This window comes from Rhinatrema bivittatum, chromosome 17 (assembly GCF_901001135.1).
Source record: "Rhinatrema bivittatum chromosome 17, aRhiBiv1.1, whole genome shotgun sequence".
NCBI classification, from domain to species: domain Eukaryota; kingdom Metazoa; phylum Chordata; class Amphibia; order Gymnophiona; family Rhinatrematidae; genus Rhinatrema; species Rhinatrema bivittatum.
In genome coordinates, this window is record NC_042631.1 from 29,167,276 (window position 1) to 29,185,514 (window position 18,239).

At 43.3% G+C, this 18,239-nt stretch overlaps 1 protein-coding gene across 3 annotated transcripts in view; it reads left to right on the plus strand.

Moving 5' to 3' along the window:
* Positions 1-18,239, plus strand: part of OSBPL5 (oxysterol binding protein like 5) — a 203,714-nt gene that overhangs the window by 87,005 nt on the left and 98,470 nt on the right. Inside the window, exon 1 of one of the 3 annotated variants that reach the window (XM_029582114.1) lies at positions 1,393-1,582. The exons of 1 other annotated variant lie outside the window; for it this stretch is intronic. The gene's annotated coding sequence lies outside the window, so the exon portion shown is untranslated. Of the gene's footprint in view, positions 1-1,392; positions 1,583-1,618; positions 1,640-18,239 lie in introns of those variants that run through there. One more of the 3 variants, XM_029582115.1, reaches the window with a different exon arrangement.

Sequence of the window (18,239 nt, forward strand, 5' to 3'; positions counted from 1 at the left end):
GTGTAAACATATGCAAGTAACAGACTTACGGGCGTCCCTTTGGTTGGCTGTAAAATAGCAACTTATACACGAGAATATGGGTCCTCCCCAGGACCGTGGCTTACATACGCACATATTGGAAGCATATGTGAAACCTTTATAAAATACATAGTGAAAGTGCATGTGCCATGTACATGCGTGTGTGGCCATTTGTATGCAAATGTCTTTTTAAAAAATTCACCTTTAAATGAGCTGCTTTGCAAAATTATGCATCGCGGTGACTCAGCTGTAAATTTGTTTCACATGTGTAAAGCTTGTGTGCGAAATTTTGCTATTTGCAAAGCAAATAGTTTGTTTTGTGCACCCACACGGCAAATAATGGGCCAGATTTTAAAGGCCCGGCGATGCGCGTAAAGCCCCGGGATGCATGTAAGTCCCCGGGCTTTACTAAAGGGGCGGGGTGGGGTGGTCTGTGGGTGGGGCCGAAGCCAGAGGCCTCCAACACAGCGGCCATTGCTGCTGTGTCGAAAGATAGCGCGCCGGCAGGCTGCTGGCGCGCGCAACTTGTGCCTGCCTGGAGGCAGGTACAAAAGGTAAGATAATTTGGTGGGGGGGGGATTAGAGTAGGGCTAGGGGGTGGAAAGGTTAGGTTCAGGGGAAGGGAAGTTCCCTTCTAGGCCGCTCCAATTTCGGAGCGGCCTGGGAGAGAACGGGGGAAGGCAGTGCGGCTCAGCGCGCACAATTGTGCACCCTCTTGCTTGCGCCGACCCCTGCTTTTATAACTTGCGCGCGCAAGTTATAAAATCGGGCGTACATATGTGCGCGCTCCTTTTAAAATCTACCCCAATGTGTGCTCTTTGTCCTTTTAGCGCACAAAGCGGCCTTTGATCAGTTTTGGTCTGTAAGACTCTAGGTGCACTAAATATGAGTAGAGCTGAGCAAGATCAGATCCAGGGATAGCATCTGCCCCTTATCCCACCCCCCTCAGTCCTGGAGAGCTCAGAAGAACCAAATCCCAAATACAGCCCACACTCCCCACCGGAAACCTGAACCAGCCTTCCTGGTCGTTTTCATGAATCCCGAAGACATTTATCGTGGAAGGTCAAAAAGCAAGATGAAAGTGCATCGAATATTGCCTCCACACAGCAGTGTTGCCATTTTTCATGTGGGATTATTTTCAAGAAAATACAAAAATAAATGTCCTGCATCTGCCAACGGCGTTGTGCACCAGGAGACCGTTTTTATTTGCTGCGATATATCATGCTGTGAGCTGGACTTGCTGTCACTTTTCTATTTTTAATTTTTTTTTTTGGGGGGGGGAGGAAGGGAGGGAGGGAGAGAGAAATAAGTGCAGCTAAGCTGCTCTTCCTCTCTCTCTCTCTTTCCTGCCACGACTGTTGTCAGATATATATTTCCACTCAGAAAGAGGCTTATGGAGCACACAGCTTCCCGGGGCACATAATGCAGATCCTTTGTTAAGTGGCGCACGCACACACACACACACACAATCCGGAGATCCGTTGGCTGCAAAGATGATGGGAGGCTCTCCCGCACGCCACGCACGCGATCACACGGAGAACTTAGGAGTCCGCGCTGTCCGGAGGTGAGGAGAAAGCATCCTGACGGGGGGGGTAGCGGCCAAGAAACGGAAGACTTTGCAGTAAGAGGATTTAAATTAGGCTCCCTCTCGTTTTGGGGTTTTTTTTTTTTCCTTCCTTACTTTATCCTATCCTTCCCTCTCTTGTTTTTAATTCAGCCTCGGAGTCTCTTTGTCATGATCCATCGTTTTTTGCCACCCCTTTTGCTTCTGTCTCCCCGTTCAGTTATACTGTGCCTCTTCCTACACTCCCCCTCCCCCCCCCCCCCTCTCTATGTGTTAAACTTTTACAAGATCTGCTTTGAAACCGTACTTGTAAGGCTTTCATGCATCTGGTAAGTGTGTGATATATATAAATATTTGCAATGCTAGGTATGCAATGAGGATTAATCATGGTGCAGGCATCCTGTTTCTTGCACTCCAAACCATTTCATTTTGCAGTTGTGGGCAACCCAGTGCGTAGCTATGGTACCATCTGCCTGTGACTTGGCGATATGGGAACCCGTTGAATTGACTGACTTCAGCAAGGGTTGGTCCCATTGCACTTGACTTATTATTATTATTATAATATTTTTTTTTTACCATGGGCATAAAACAGGATAAATCGTTTGCTATATCTTACCCATTGTTAGTGCATGGGAAAAATCCTTAGTCTTGGATAGGTGCCTTCAAAGGATTAGTTGGGATTCACATAGGTAGAAATAGGGGTTATAAGCAAGGCCAGATTTAAGATTGTCATGGCCATAGACAGAATATTTGGGGTGGGGGATTTCCCCCTCGGAAATGAAAGAGCAGCGGGTTGGCCTAGGCACTTGCCTATCTTGCTTCTGCCTAAATCTGGTCCTGCTTACAAGGGTCGAATGGCTGCATCATGGATTTTCAGCCTCCTAAAACTTTCACAATGCGCATAATTTTAGCCGCATTAAAAAAAAAAAATAAAAAGGCTTTCCAGTTGTAGGGAAGTATAGCTCGGTCAGGGAAGAAAACTGTGCTTTACCTTACAGTTTTAAAAAATGTCTGTGCATAGCCAATGCACACCCTCTATTCTTTCATTTGAGAAGACAAAGTCCATGCATAACTTTTGTAATCTACATAACAACCTGATTTTTAAGCATAAACTCTTCTGGTAGTTTGTGTTTGAATATCAGGGTGGGCTGAAAAATGGCATTCAGCAACTTCTTGAAAATTTAGTTCTTAGCAATAGGATTTCCCAATGGGCAAATATCTCCAGTCCGGTTCCCATCTACAAATATCGGACTTCAATTTACTCATGTAATCAGGATCCATTTTTACTGTATTTATTTTTTTTAGAAAATAAAATCTATATTTACCTGGATTGGTCCAGATATTTGTGAATAAGAACATAAGAAATTGCCATGCTGGGTCAGACCAAAGGTCCATCAAGCCCAGCATCCTGTTTCCAACAGAGGCCAAAACCAGGCCACAAGAACCTGGCAATTACCCAAATACTAAGAAGATCCCATGCTACTGATGCAATTAATAGCAGTAGCTATTCCCTAAGTAAAATTGATTAATAGCCATTAATGGACTTCTCCTCCAAGAACTTATCCAAACCTTTTTTGAACCCAGCTACACTAACTGCACTAACCACATCCTCTGGCAACAAATTCCAGAGCTTTATTGTGCGTTGAGTGAAAAAGAATTTTCTCCGATTAGTCTTAAATGTGCTACTTGCTAACTTCGTGGAGTGCCCCCTAGTCCTTCTATTATTCGAAAGTGTAAATAACCGAGTCACATCTACTCGTTCAAGACCTCTCATGATCTTAAAGACCTCTATCATATCCCCCCTCAGCCGTCTCTTCTCCAAGCTGAACAGCCCTAACCTCTTCAGCCTTTCCTCATAGGGGAGCTGTTCCATCCCCTTTATCATTTTGGTTGCCCTTCTCTGTACTTTCTGAGTAGAACTGTTAAATATTCTTGAGTTGGCCTGGTGGCTCAGAGACAATGGAGGGACTTGTGTTTGATTGCCGGCTCAAGCTTTCTTCTCCCCAGTTCGGCCAGGGAAGGGTATACTGCAGAGGTTGCATTCACAGCCTCTGTGGAATGGAGGAGGAAGTCTGTCATTGCACAGTGGCGACACCTAGTGACCGGATTTAGGACTCATGGATTGCAGCATTCCAGAACTATTGAATATACTCCTTGAAGTTCACCTCTGCACATATTTTGGGAATCCTGTCTCTCCTCTATCAAAACATTACTAAACGACATGCAACTAGCTCTAAATCCCAGTAAGACTGAACTCTTAATCATATCAAATGGGCCCCCGCTCCCAGACATCCCACCTGCATACTCTTCCACATCTTTCCCATCACACGTTCGCAACCTTGGGGTTCTTATTGATAACCATCTTACTTTCAAACCCTTTATTAAATCCATCATCAAGGAATGTTATTTTAAGCTCCAAACCATAAAAAAACTTAGACCTATGCTACACTTTTCTGATTTCCGCACTGTACTCCAGTCTATCATTTTATCTAAGGTAGACTATTGTAATGCACTCTTGCTAGGCATTCCCGTTACTCATACCAAACCCTTACAACTATTACAAAATGCTGCCGCTAGGATTCTAACTAATTCAAAAAAAAGAGAGCACATCACCCCTCCACTTATCGAACTTCACTGGCTCCCTATACATTTCCGAATTCGCTATAAAGCCCTTTCTATCATCCACAAAAGTCTGCTGAACTCTAACCTTAACTGGATTAACCCCCCCACTCCTCCCCCGTACCTCGAATAGACCAACACGTACAGCCCTCCAAGGAACCCTACGCGCCCAACCTATCAAATCTTTTAAATTATCCTCCACCATAAGCAGAGCTTTCTCTCTCTCGCCGGCCCATCTATTTGGAACTCCCTGCCCTCTGATATACGCCTGGAAACATACACTCCTACCTTCAAAAAAAAAACTGAAAACATGGCTCTTCCAGCAAGCTTACCAGATATCACCAGCCATTACTTAAACCCCACTGTTCTACTAAAACTCATTTTAACTAATAATCCTACTACATGACTAAGGAATTCGACCCCGTGGAATCTGTCTTATGCCCTTCGATTTGGTACTTTTGAATCGGCTATTTATGTCATTATCTATTGTATATAGTTTTGATCTTATATGTATATAGTGATTATGCTGTATCTATTTATTGACTACATGGACTCTGCCCAGTATAGTCAGCTCTATACCCTTTCCAAGTTTTAGCCTCCTTTCTATCAGTTACATGTAAGGGCCCTGCCCAAAAGTTAAGCTGTTTTACAATGTTATATGTAAGGGTTTCCGCCCATCTGTTACTGTTTAATTGTAAACCGATGCGATGTGTGAACGGTCATCGGTATAAAAGAGACTTTAAATAAATAAAATAAATAAATAATATTTACATCCAAATGATCAAGATAAATCATTGAAATGAAATTCCTGGTTTGGCCTCCACCACCTCCACTGAGAGGCTGTTCCGTTATCCACCTTTTTCTCTGATGACTTTAGGCTGCCTTTGCTTCAGAGTCTTGGGGGAAAAACAAAAGGTAGCAAATTCTAGGCAGTGTGGAAAAACACTGACCAGAAATATAGTGCCCGAACTTTAAGAAAGGGGAAGGCTGAAAGAACAGAAAGAGATTGAGCACAAGAAACTGAAGTTCAGTCACTTTGGCCAATATAAAAACTATTTCTGTGAGGCTGGTATACTAAAGCAGGGTGAAATTTGCAAAGGAGCTTGGATACTAAAATGGGATAATGTAGGGTGACACATTTATCACATGCAAATTTTACTGTTTTTTTATTTTTTTTACAACTAGCATTTTTAGCATGCAGATTTTTTTCTTTTGCACTTTTTAAATGTAAATTCAATGCTAATGAGTATTGTGATGCAAAATTATGCAAAGCAGCTCATTAGCTCTGAGTATACAGCTAAACTACATGCGAGAAACATTTCGTAAACAGTTTCACAAATAAATGAGCTACCCTTCAAAAAGATGTAGTTAAGCATTGTATAACCCAGTTCGGCAGATAACTGCAGATGCTACTAGGCTTATTTGCCGATAGTGCCCCATAGCAAAATAGTGTGCGCTAAAGGCATAATAATGCATGGACTTACACAAACTTAGGGGCACTTTAGTATATTGGCCTGTAAGAATGTTCTGGAGACTATATAGGCAGAATAAGAGACCAGTCATAAAGCCTTTTTTAAATGTGTGGATGAATTTTTTGCATGACAGAGCAAAAAGAAAAAAGGCCATTTTGTAACCAAAATGAGGTCGGCCGCCATATACCCCATGTCTGATGCATGTTCCAAGTTCAGCTGTAAATAATGTAAAAGATTTGAGGATTTCAGCTAACGCTACACTAAATACAAAGTTATACAAATACTGTGGAACATATATTTCTTTACTGCCCATCCTAAGTACTTCTGATTGTAAATTACAGTGCAGTCCCTTCTTCTTGCAAAATGAAAAGCTTATAGTGGACCCACCATTGTCCGCAAAATAAAAGGCAGAGCTACAGATTCCCTAGGAATTTTGTTAAAATAATATTTGCAGTGTAGCTGCGTTTATTTAAAGTCTTACAAAAGTAAAGGCAGCTGTTCCAGCCCCAGAGCTGCAGCTGGGCCCCCACGTGCAGTCAGTCCATTTTGATAGGTTGCCCTGCTGCTCTGTGAGTAGCTTGCATGGTCCTCCACACCGTATCATGTTACCAGGAGGCTGGCTTTTCAGCTTAATTACAGAACCCTCTTTACAAAGCCTGTGGGCTAGGAGTCTGTCATTTGCTCTCTCTTTTGGAGAGTTTTGTTTTTCTTTGCTATTATCATAACCTGACTTCTCTTCACTGTTTTTGTCTTGCCATCTTTTCACTTTTCCTGGTCGGGTTCCATGCTGGGATGGAGGTTGAGTGGTGGTGGTGGTGGTGGTGCATATGGGGTGTGTGCCTGTAAAACTGAAAAGAGCCTGGACAAAGCCCCTGCCAGCACAGCACAGCACCTCTGGGTATGGGACTAGGCCTATGTTTACTGTGCAGGCTGGCTGCTGGGTTCAGGGTGTGTTGGTGTTCCTGTTGAAGGGGGAGAGAGGAGTAAGGAACAAAGAGGGCTGCTGCAGAGGGGTGCCGGGCGCCTTCTAATCTGGTGTCAGTGGATGACTTTCAGCACAGCCCACTACGGAAACGGCCCCCCCGAGCTCCTGAGAATGCCAGCCAGATAGAGAACTGTCATAGAACATACAGTCGGGGATATCTGCTCTTAGTCTGACAGAGCCCGAACCTCTGACAACTTGGTGATGCTAACCCACAAAACCTGGGGTGCACCATGAGCAGAACTGAACTAACAGGAAGCACAAACAAAGCCTGGCCAAGGGTTTGGGGGATAACGCATAATCCTCAAATCTTATGGCTATTGAACCTTATAGAATGGTCCCAGAAGGGGTGAAGGGAAGATGGAGGTGCACTTATATTGCACTTTTTCCCAAAAGCAGCAAAAACGGTTAGAGATCATGATCTTGGCACCATTTACCAGAATCTCGCTTATTCCGTGTGTTATTCCTACGGGTATGGGACTAGGCATATGTTTACTGTATAGGCTGGTTGCTGGGTTCAAAGTGTGTTGGTGTGGTCTTGCAAAGCATTCAGTTTCCCAGAACATGTTCAACGTGTGACTCCATGTCAGTGACTCTCTGTACTATTGATGCCTGGGTTATAGATTTTGTTAATGGTTTAGCAGTTTGGTTAAGATTTCTTGTGTGGCCGGATGATACCATAAGCCCGTGGAAAATGTCCATGTTCTTTCTCAGTCCCTCATTAAAGCAGATCATATATGGTAGCCTGAGGGTTGGGGGTTTTTTTTTTGTGGTGGCAGCAGGGCTATAAACCCAGAAAAAAAAAAAAATGAGAACTGGAAAAACCAGAGCGCTGAACAGGAGGAAAGAAAACCAGGACTGGAGTAAGTGGCCTTGGAGTTTTCGGATGTGCAAGCACTGCTCTGCGGCAGGATGATGTGGCGGGGAAAAGTTCTTCTAAAGCAGTGGTATTTATCGTAAGCAAGTCCGCAGGCCAGATGTGGGATTAGTGTACTGTGTATAGCTTAGATTGGGGTGCCCTGCACGTTACCCCAGTAAAGCAGCGCTCCATTTCATGCGTGTCTTTTCTGTGGCATGCAGGTGCCGTTGGCTGTACTGTAATAATGTATTTTACCCTTAAAGGATCTTGCTGGAAGGGGTGGGTGTTTGCACATGAGGACTCCCCTCTCTCTAGAAGGGATAGGCCCAGTAAGAATACTATCTATACACGCATGGCCTTTTCTCGACCGGGTCGCGGGGCCACACAGAGTTATGTGCTTGAGACTTTTTTCTGAATCGGAGGTCCTCTCACTGTTAGACACTTCCTTTAATACCTCTTTCTTTTTTTTCTTTCCATGCTGTTCTCTCTCTCCCTGCCACCTCACCCCTTTCCAATTTTTTTTTTTTCCAATTTTCATTGGTATTCCTCTACCATTTTTGCCTTCGAGCAATCTGGAGACGCCCAGCGTTCGCCAGGAGCCCGAAGTTATTGTTTCCACAATGTGCCCCGGGCTTTGCAAGACCACTCAGCCCTGCACTGTGTTCCTAGCTTGCTTTGTAAAACGTTTCAATAGGGACCCACGATGCCACTCATCCACGTCTCCCAGCGTCTCGCACTGCTGACTGGCAGGATGTTCACCATTTCTAAAGTTAGCCAGTCCGGCATGGCACAGCATTTTGCAGGAGAACACGCCATAGGAGATTTGTTTGGTTTTTAAAAAAAACAAAACAAAAAAAAACAACAACAACAAAATAAGCACAGTCTAGTTTGGACCAAAGGCCCACCCAGCCTTCTCATGCATGCATGTTCTTGGAAGAGAATATAAGAAAAAAGAATATACGTATTTTAATTGTCTAGATATGTATGTACCACAGCGCTATTAAATAGGGGTAAACTCTCCGGGTAGTTGTGACTGAAGGCTCACGGTGCCAGGATCCCAGCCCTGGCTCTGGAAGAAAAAGAGAGAGGAGGAATTACCAGTAATAAAAATAAATAAATAAAAAATAAAAGAATGACAGGTAAAGGAGTAGGAGTAGTCGGAAATGATCTCTAGAATCATCTGGTTACTCTAAAGGCATGGAGTGTGTGTCAAAGTGAAACCAAAGTATTCACCTGTGGGCCCTGCTGCTTCCAAACCCGATGGTAGTTACATGGAACAGACTCCCAGGTTACGTGGAAAAGTCTCCCAGGGGTCGACAGCATTGTGCTGGGAATGATACTGGGCAGGTTACATGGAACAGATCCCCAGATTACATGGAACAGACTCCCAGGTTACATGGAACAGACTCCCAGGGGTCTACGGCATTGCGCTGGGAATGATACTGGGCAAACTAGATGGGCGTTACGGTATTTATCTGCCATCAAAATTCTTTCTTTCATTCCTGATTGCCATCTTTGTGTTTTTGGTTTCTGCTCATGATCCTTTTATTACAAAGCAAGGAAAGGCTCAACGATGTTAGGCTTTCATAGGCTTATGAACAGAGACTGCAAAAAAAGCTCTTCCTTTTAATCACATGCCATCGTAATCAGCACACATTATTAAGACAGCACTGAGCACTGTTTCAATCGTTATTTTACATTGAAGTGAAAAATCCCTTAATAAATGTCCTAGTTATACTCCTCATTTTGGCAGCATTTTAGCTCTGCAGTTAGTATATGGAAAGTTTTAGGGTGATTACTATTGATAGATATTAAATACCATTAATCAGAGTTTTTGTAATCTCTAAAGTATATTTCGGTCACTTGAAAAAATTCCTTTTACGTCTAAATGAATAGAGTAGTGACTGCCTATTATTGACTCTTCATGTAATCCTTGTAGACAAGAAGCCTCTCCCACTGATGCACATATTTGCATGTACACACACACAACTGCTCTTTACAGAAAGTTCCGTATTATTGGTTTTGGGGTTTTTTAATCTATGACACACACCATATTTACGAAATACCTTTAGTGAGATTTCCAGGAATGTAAATGTATGTATGACCGAAAGAGAGGTTCTGGGGAATACACACCCCAAAACTAAGTTTGCAGTCTACTAGAATCCTAATTTGTTGGCAATGGTGCCCAAAACTATCCTATTGACCAAACAGCCAGTCGATATCCACAAAGAATATGCATGAGATAAATGTATTATACATGTTCATTCTGGATATCCTGAAAACCTTAATCAGCCGGCTTGTGGGGTCAATAGGACAGTTTTGGGACTCGCTGGTCTACAAAAACTGGTGCTCCTCTTTACCGGGAACTCGCCCATCCACAGGCAGCAAAACCTGAATCTGCACTTATAGATAATTTGCTTAAGTTGCCTGGACTTGTTTATGTTATTGTTGGAGAAAAACATAGGGATCGATTTACCCCTCGTGATTTTGGTCTCTAGAAAGTGAATAGAAGCTGAATGTTGTTTTTTCTGATATATCTACAGTCGAGAAAAGGGGATATTTGGCACGCTCTCAAACACTTTGAAAATTATTTGCAAGTCTCTGAATAAGGATATTTGGAATGAGCAGAAGGCGGAGCCTACCTATATTTCCCATAACCAGGCTTCATGCCACCTCTTCTCTTACCCCAAAAACTTATTTGAATAAAGAGCAATATCTTACAATTGGGGAAACATATATATGGCTGGCAGCTAAACATATCCTTAGCAGTGTAGATGGGAATAACTAAGTAAACAGACAGCCCAATTGTCATCTACTTTGGAGGGTCGATATTCATCCACAGAACAGGTAAGATAACCTGTAAGTTTTCTCTGCTATCTTTACACAGAAATTCAGCTGCACTTACTAAACAGTTGAGAAGTTGAGTATCTGGATAAATCTGTCTGCTCAAAATTTGAGTTAGTATGACTGGCATTTGCATGGCTGGAGTCACTTGACTAGATTTAGCTGATTAGAGCTAAATATCATGCTAGCTGGCTAAATGTGAAAGCCCGGCCCCTTTTACCTGGCTAAATTTGTGCAGCTTAATGTGGCTAAAGGGGCCGAACTTTCAAACGGGTAGATTTGCCTGTCTAAACGTGATTTTAGCTAGGTGAATCTTTTGAATAGCGACCCCTATGTTTCCCTATATATGGCAGCAATTCAGATAATGTTATTTAAATCCTGGCAGATGAGGGCTGCATTTCCAAACTTTTTAAGAGGAGAACAATGAAATAATGAAATGAAAGGTCACTCAGGGTAATGAGATTTTAATGTGGCAATGTTAAATTACCCGTCTTCTGACAACCATCAATTTATATGTTGAAAGGTCAAAGAAAATGTCATAATGGAAGTTGAAAGCCCTACGTAGTAATTTCTGTCATCTTGCTCCATACAAAGTGTTCTGAAAAAATAAGAAATAAACATTATGCTGAGGCATGATTGATTTGCAATGTAAGACTGATTAGACCAAATTCAAGCAACTCCAAGTTCTACAAGCCGATCAGGTTTTCAGGAGATCCACAATGAATATGCATGAGATGCATTTGCATAGAATGAAGGCAGTGTATGTAAATCTGTCACATGCACATTCAGCGTAGATTTATTTATTTATTTATACAAACTCCTATTCCACTGATCTTGAAAACCCAAGCGAGTTGAGGTATTCGAGGATCAGAGTTACCTAAAGAGGGCAAGAACTACTGACCACTCTGTTTATTTACATTTTCATATTAATTGCTTCCCCAATTCAAGAGAGAACGATCTGAATTGATGTACAATAAAAATATGCATAATTGATACACAATCAGAATAACAATCAGAAATCGATCACATAACACAAAAAGCTGACTGTTGCAAAATTTAAAAATAACCAAAAACGTAAATCAACTTAAATATAACTAAAACATAAAATGTAAATCCCCTGTGGCAATGAGCGGTTATTCCCTAACACAGACCTGGACTGACTCCAGCCTTTCTTAAAACACTTTTATCGTTATTTGCCACTTTAACACATACACATTAGTAGACCACCTTTACCTTCAGAACAGTGGACTCCAATTACTCACAGTTAATACCACTTCCCTCAGAACTCATACAGCTTCATTACAGCTCAGTGTTTGGACAATAAATATTCTACAGGAGCTGTCTTCCTCCTGGAGAACTGGGCGTGCTCTGACTAAGCCACCTGGATCCCAGCTCTTGTTCCTCCCTTGTTGGGCCCTGTCCAGAGAGCTCTCGCTCGCAAGAGAAATTAAAGGGGAACAGGCACCTAGCCTGGTCATGCATTGGTTTAAGGGGAACATAGGGGGCACTACCTCACTCCCCCACCCACCCATTTCAGGAGTCTTCCTAACATAAATAAAGGATATCTTTCCCAATACCATTAAACCAAATTATTAGTACCAATCACTGAGGAAAAAAAAGTCTTGGTTGTATTCCAATCTTATATCTACAGGCAGTGAATTCCACAAAGTTGGCACCACAATTGAGTGCACTGACCTATAGCCAAATCTGTTTTGCTTCTCTAAAGGAGACTATAGTTAGCAATGCCCCTTGACTTGACCTCAGCTGATACTTTGGAATATATCATTTTAACTTATTGTGCAAATATTTAACTCTTAACCCCACTTTCTCATGGAACATTAATATAATCCGGGGTGCCTGAGAGGACATGAGCACTCTTCACACTAACTTTTTTTCTCTTTGGCTATTTTGACTTTTTCATCCATAAAAATGGAGAAATACAAAGGGTAAACTGAGATTTTTGCCTGTCTGCAGATCCACCTCCTGAGCCGATAGACAGTCTCGTCCCTATGACCCTTTGTATGTTCGGTTTGTCTTTGAATGAGAAGTGGACCCTTGGATTGTGGAGAGTGGAGACTCTGCCCACAGAGAGGAGCCCTGTGGGCCCTTACCACAACAGGCACAGACTTAGCAGTAAAGGACAACAGAGGAATAACTTTATTATACGGCTGATGGTGATCCGAGAAGTGGATCAATGAAGTCAATCCAGGAAGTAGTCTGCAGTGCAGAGTGGTCCGGTGAATACCTTCTCCAGGCGTAGCTTGTGCTGGCAATTCCGGTAGTGGTCCGCAGCGCCGGGTAGGCCGGAAGCCGATGACGTGCACAAGACAGAGGGGATCCGGTAGTGGCCCGCAAGCGGGGTAACCCGAGAATCCGTGCCACAAAGGTAGTAGAGCAGGTTCCATACTCACACCGGTACTGTAGATGTAGATGGAAGATCATGCACCGAGGAGGTCCAGTAAGGAACAGCGAGGGTCGTTCAGGAACGATGCAGGACTCACTGGAATGAGAGAGAAAGATGGCTCTCCGAGGAGCCGGGTACCTAGGACACTCAGAGAGACGAGGTCCCAGTGTGGCAGAAATAGCAGGAAGGATTCCTTGCTAACTCGTATAGCAAGAGGTCAGCTGAGTTTAAGTATGGTAGGCAGGTGACGTCATGCGGTGGGGATGCCCTCGAGGTTCCCGCCATGACGTGGTTAAGAAGAGGGCAGGCGTGCGCGTGCCTTAGGTGAACCCAGATATAAGATGGCTGCCGGAAGCGCCCACGCCATCCCAAGCACGCCATGAAGGTCGGAGTGTGGAAGCGGAGGCTGCCATTCTCCCCAGACTCGGAGCTGCATATAGAAAGGAGGTGAGCAGCAAAGGTCGCAGCAGCCTTGCATTGTGAATCACACCTGCTGCTGTGGAACAGATGCCCAAACTAACTGCCTAAGGCTGCGAGAAGTGGTGGCACAGAGTGATAAGACTCTTCCTGATCTGAAGGTTTCTCCTCCCATGTGTTTGGCTGCATTGCCCGTGACACCTTTGACCAGGGTCTCATGCCTGGTTTTCTTCTTGGAGACCCAGTGCAGCTCATGGAAGGAGGCAACAGCTTCGGCTCCTTTTACCTGAATTTGCCCGCCCACGCCTCTGAAGGAGCAATGTTTGCTGGATCCCTCACAGTCCATAACCCTGGAATTTGTTTGGAAGATTATGGTGAGGCTAAAGGCAGCAGTCACTACCAAAACGGCATGGAAGCATGGTGAAGAGAGAAATTTACTGAAAATTGTAGCCCGCTCCCCCAGCAGCTTCAGCCTGAGTGATTCATGAGCCTTGTCAGCTCTTGGAAGCTGAGCAGGGCTGGACTGCACTAATACCTGGATGGGGGATTACCTGGGAATGCAAGGCACTTTTGGCTGCAGGATCCAGCCAGGAATGCCGCAGTTACAGGGCAGGCTGTGATTGCCAAAGTTTGTGAAAAACAGATAGGGTATTTACCACCGTTACCAAACAGATGGATGTTTTGAAGAAGAAAACTAACTTTCCAGCAAAGTCAGAAGCTGCAGCGAGGAATAATGTTGTAGTTCCAAGAAAAACTGAAAACCTGTAGAAGACTGCTAAATGAAAAAGACGAAGAGCAAAAATGAGGATACTGAAAGCAGCAGAAATGTTTACAACATGTTTATCTGAATCTTTCACTCCAATTAATCAAGTGTGTATTATTTACCAGAAAAGAAGAGCAAGGAAGAGTCAACTCCATCTTCAATTAAGTTACAAGCCTTCAGTAACGTGGACTCTAATGTGGGTTCCTCTTTTTAGAATCTCTTAATGCACTAGAGACTTCCACAAAACAAGAATCTCACAAAGTCAGTTACTATTTTAGTGTCTTCTGCGCTGGAACCAAATCATGATCCAGTATTTAAAACTGGTTTCTTTTGGGGGGGTTAAAGTTAGAAAGTTTCCAGATATGGCCAGGGGCACCCAAACCAGATAAAGATATTTCCTAAAGTTGAGGCACGATATCCTTGACAAGGGCGCGGGAGGGGGGGGAGCATCTTCTAATTATGATGTTTGGGAAATACTTCTCTTTTACAGTCCTGACCAAGTGATTTGCTTTCTGAAAGACTACCAGCCTGCACATGCATGAATATGCATGAGACAAATTTGCATATACAGGGTCCTGGACCTGGATTGCCTGCTGTCAGAAACAGGATGCTGGGCTTGGTGGACCTTTGGTCTGAACTAGCATGACATTACTTATGTTCATAATCATATATCAGAGGGTGAATCCATGTATTTTCTGCTGTGCGATAGCTCGTTATTAGTGAGATGTCACCACTGCACATCACCAGTCTTACTGTGAAATACAATGGGAGAGAAACTTTTAAATGGATTTAGTTGGGTGAGAATTGAATATTGTCCCCTCAGGCGCATACTTTTACCTAGATTTCAAAGGAGCGTTCCTGGGACAAGGATTTAGATCGGGGATCAAGCACGTGCGTGTATTGACTTTCAGATGTGCACTCAATACTTTGCCCCCATGAAGCAGGTGCAAAGTGCCTGCAAAGCTCTTAGGCAATTTTCAAAAGGAAAATTCTACCTGTGTTGTTTCCCTTTTGAAAATGACAAAAGTGCCCACCTCCTTTACAGCAACACCGTGCAGGTGTTTGAGATTAGGCCCCTGTAGACAGCGGTGACAGAATTTCGGTGGCCTGCTGTACCTTTATCCTATGCCGTTCTTTCCTCCTCCATCAGCAGATGCGCGTTACACACCGCCAGCCTTAAGAAGGGGTGATTCTCATTAGGTGTTTCTGATTTAGGTCCTCAGGATCACAGACAGGCCCAGTGGCTAGCTGAGATGTGCTAATCGTGGCTCAGCCATTAAGCGCAAGCAAAAATCAAGGCAGAAGGAGCCCTTGCTGCAAATCCTGTGTCCGAAGGTTTCAGCTCAGTGGGAAACACGTGAAAGGTCAATGAAGTGCTTCATCAAACAGACCCTAACTAGGATTAAACAGTTTGGCTATAGAGTAATTTTACTGTTTACCTATTTACACATAAAGTAGAGTTACCATCTCACCCCAGGTCAGCCAGTCCTGGTTTGCTCCATTGCGTGTACATATTTGTAGTTCTGATTTTCTAGTTGAGTTCCCAAAGAGAATTGTGACTGCAAATGCAGTGAGGTAAAATCAGGGCTGGATTAGCTTGCTTGGTTGACCTGGGGTGAGATGGCAACCCTAGCATGAAGATACGCCACCGTTTTGTTCAGTAGGGGGGTCCCCAAACTCTGTCCTCGTGAGCCGCAAATCAGTAGGGTGTTCAGGATTTCCACAATGAATATGCATGAAATCTGTTAGCATACAATAATGCATGCAAAAAGATCTCATACATATTCATTGTGGCAATCCTGAAAACCCAACTGGGGCGTGGCCCTCAAGGACAGAGTTTGGGGACCCCCTCTACAGCATGTAATGCGATAAGTTCCCGACTTGAAAAACAAGTAAGCATTTCTCTTGCATAATTTACTGCACCGGATTGTGGGGAGTGGGAGAGGGGAGAGTTTCCTCACACTGGAATAGTCTGCACACTAATTCTGTACAATAAGGCCTGATTGCCACTGCCTACCCCCTTCCTTCCTCCATCTAAAACCATGCAATATGACATCATTTGTAATAGTCTCCAAAGCACAGTGCACTTTTGAAGATAACTGCAGTAACATATTATTGCCTTTAGTTATCTTTATCCTATGAAGACTGTGTGTCTTGCCAATTCTCCCCACAAAAGATGAATTTCGGCAGAAGGAAATGCTGGTGGTGTAGACACTCTCTGAAAGCCTTTTTGTCTGCAGATGGATACAATTGTTTTTGGAAGAAAATCTTACAGGAAAATCCAGTTCATTTGAAAGCCAGGCCGTTAAATCTCTGACTTGTGAATCTTTTTATTCTTGGCTCTCTTAATAAACCTTTAATTACAGGGAAGGAAATGGACACTTTGCCTACATGGATTGACGATTTTTGTGTAATCTGAACTTGTCCATGCCTGAACTTCCTTTTCCATAATCATTCCGGATTCCAAGAGCTAAAAGACAGAAAATTCACTTTTACTGAACTTTTATAAGAGCCGTTTCAGAAAACGCAGAGCAACACTACAAATGAGCCCAGAAGAGACAGAAAGCATGGGATGTAGTTGTGTGTGGAAAGGCTCCAGGTGCAATTCTCACGTTACATCACACCTTATTCTTTATAAAGAATTGAGCAGGAGTGAAATAAACTTGTTAAGGGTCAACTGGAGTTATATTTTGTGCATGTGCATGGGCTTAAACTCCCCACATAGAGGATTGATCAGTTTGGTATTTTATAGCATGTGAGAGAGATGCACTCATAAACGAGCTTGAATTCGGGTCCATAAAGGCTTTTGTCATTGAAATAATTGACCCATCTTCAGTGTTTTTGCCGGAAGAGTTCACTCTTATCTGTTTCATTTTATATATTTAGTTCCATAATTTATTATTTCCAAAGGGTCTAGTAATATGGCTAATGACTTGCACTGCACATTTCCATGCAGAAGATCTGGGTTTGAGAACCAAACTCTGCTTTTGCCCCCTGGGTCATCCAGGGCTGGTGATGCTACAGAGGCAACACCCACATCCGCCTGGGGAGTGGAGGGTGGGGGGGGGGAGAGCCCAAGGCATCACTTACCATACCTATAACACCCAGTGACCAGACTTAGGGTTAACATTAGCACCAATTCCGGAAGGAGCCGTAATCTGTGGCCCCTGGTTGAGCACAGTCACCGTGATAGCTGGGCTGACTTAGGAAGGGGGTGGGATATAAAACTAGAAGTGGAGGGAAACTCCAGGTAGTTGCAAATGAAGGCTCATGGTGTCATAGCCCAATAGAAGCCAGGTCTGACTGAGCTGGAAGCCCAAAGGAACAGGAGGAAACTGCCGGGCAAAATAGAAAGTTTAACAAAATGGGAACTAGATCTACTGAATGAAGAAGACGATAACAGTGACTTCTGGCTCAGATCGAGATTTATAAATTGTCTATACAAGAAGCCAAATATGTTTATTTTTGGAATAAATTAGCTGGCGCAGCTGTTAGTTCTAAGTTTTTTGCGGTAGTCAAGGGATTAGTTCCCCCTTGAATAATCCTCTTTCACACTCTGTTTTTTTTGGGGGTTTTTTTTTCGTTAGGGCAAGATTTTGACAGTTGGCAATATGGCTGCTGTTGCAGTGAATCAGGATGTGGCCTATAGTCTAGTACCAGAATACTGGCCCCTCAGGTATGAAAGAGGTTGGTATCCTCTTGGGGGAAACTCGGGCTACCTTCTGGGCTTCAAAGCCTTGCCCATTGAGCTTGGTGAAGCCTGTGGTAATTCAAGTCCCATGTTAAATGTGATTATCCATTTATCACTGCCTGATGCCATTTGTCCAGATTGTTTAAAACATACCTTGGTCAAGCCTTTATTTAAAAAATCTTCACCTGATGCTAATTTACTGGAAAACTATAGGTCAGTGACTAATCTCTCATTTCTGTCCAAGTTAATAGAGCTTGTAGTATTAAAACAATTGGAGACCCTGTTAGTGCAGTATAAATGCTTGAATACATGCCAGTCAGGTTTCCATCGTGGATTTAGCATGGAATCCACATTACCCACTTTATTAAATGATTTAACACTGGTTAGGGGAAAATCTTCACTTATGATATTAATAGATCTAATGGCAGCCTTCAACACTGTAGATCTCTGTCTTAAGTTTAAGGTTGGGCGATATCTGTATCAGAAATCTTCTGCCCCAGATCATGTGGAATATGGTGGTGTTCCACAGGGTGCTATTTTGTCTCCAGTTTTATTTAACATTTATCTTCACCCCATGTTAGATATAATTAGGTCATGCAGCTTTAA